Source organism: Myotis brandtii, unplaced genomic scaffold, assembly GCF_000412655.1.
Source record: "Myotis brandtii unplaced genomic scaffold, ASM41265v1 scaffold220, whole genome shotgun sequence".
Classification (NCBI taxonomy): Eukaryota; Metazoa; Chordata; class Mammalia; order Chiroptera; family Vespertilionidae; genus Myotis; species Myotis brandtii.
This window is the reverse complement of record NW_005358250.1, coordinates 831,375-832,897: the sequence shown is the minus strand read 5'-3', so window position 1 is coordinate 832,897 and position 1,523 is coordinate 831,375.

Below are 1,523 nucleotides of genomic sequence, written 5' to 3'. Positions count from 1 at the left end.
TTGGCACATGGGGAAACTGAGACCCAGAGTTCAGAAGGCCCTCATCCAAAGCCACACAGCCAACAGCCAGGACACTGGTGTGTGGGTCTGCAGCCAGGGGGTCAGGGCCCATCTGCCATAGCCCTCCATTCTCGCCTGGGGTCCTGGCCCTCTCCCTCTCTAATCCTCCCAGGACACCAGCTATGTGCCAGGGATTGGACAAGAATCATCAGCTTATGAGGTCCTAACGTGAACCCGTAGGACAGACAGAGCATGACATCCAAGTTCCGAGAGCTGGAATTGCTTGGCTCAGGTCACGTAGCCTAAGAGGCAGAGTGCGATTCTGTTCCCTATACCCCTGTCTGTGCGCAATACCAGCTGCTTCCCAATCTGACAGGGTATCAGGGTTCCGGTGACACCGGGCCTCAGGGAACCTGAGGAAGACACTCTGGTCTCACAGACACCCCATTGCAATGGGTGGACAAAGAGGGGGTGTGCCCAGCCTGCCAGGGTGGGCCCACCAGGCCCGCCTGGGCCCGAGGCTCCTGCCAGGCTCAGATGAAAGCGTGAGGTCATTGGGCCATCCCAGCTTCCTGTCCGATCTCGCTACTGTGACTCAGCCCTGACTTACCCAAACCGCCTCCTCCAGGGGGACCCCAGCCATGGCCTGGCCTGGCTGCCCCCACCGTCTCCCACCCTGAGTCACTGCTCACCTCACCAGCCACACACTGCTCAGTGCGCAGGCAGCCTACTCCTCTCCCCAAGCTCCCAGAGTTCCTGCTGCCAAAGGCCCAGGTGCCAGGCTGAGGAGTGGGGGAACTTCTGCTGCTGCCCTCAGACTCCACCTCCAGGGCCTGCTTTTAGGGACGCTCTGGCTCTGACAGGAAAATCTAGAATTGAAGTTGAAAGCTCAGGCTAAGGGTTCAGATTGACCTGGGTTCAAAACCCAGCTCCCTCCTTGCTAAATGGGTGATCTCAGACAGGCTACCTCAGTTTCCCCATCTACAAAAAAAGAGGATAATAATAGTAAGCTATATCCCATGAGGATTCTACATGAGATTAGATTTGCCAGGATAGCAGCCGGTGAGGCAAGCAGATCTAGATTCAAATGGCTGCGTCCTTGCCCAAGCCCCTTTACCTCTCTGGGCCTCAGGCTCCTCATCTGGAAAATGGGAATAATCAGACAAGTGACTTGCTGTGATGATTAAAGGTGATAATATATGTGAAGGGTTTGTGCAGTGGCTGGCACCTGGAACCAGACATGGGTAAACCCACAGCTGAGATTAATTCTTAAAGTGCTAGACACTGAGTGAGCCCAGGATGGTTTCAATGACTAGTGGGGAGATGGGAGTAGATGTTCTGGCTCTTCCTTGGATGAGGGAATAGATCAGGGGAGAGTTCGCTGGGCACTGAAGCTCCAGGGCAGGGGTCCTCAAACTACGGCCCGCGGGCCACATGCAAATACAAATATTGTATTTGTTCCCACTTTGTTTTTTTACTCAAAATAAGGATATGTGCAGTGTGCATAGGAATTTGTTCATAGT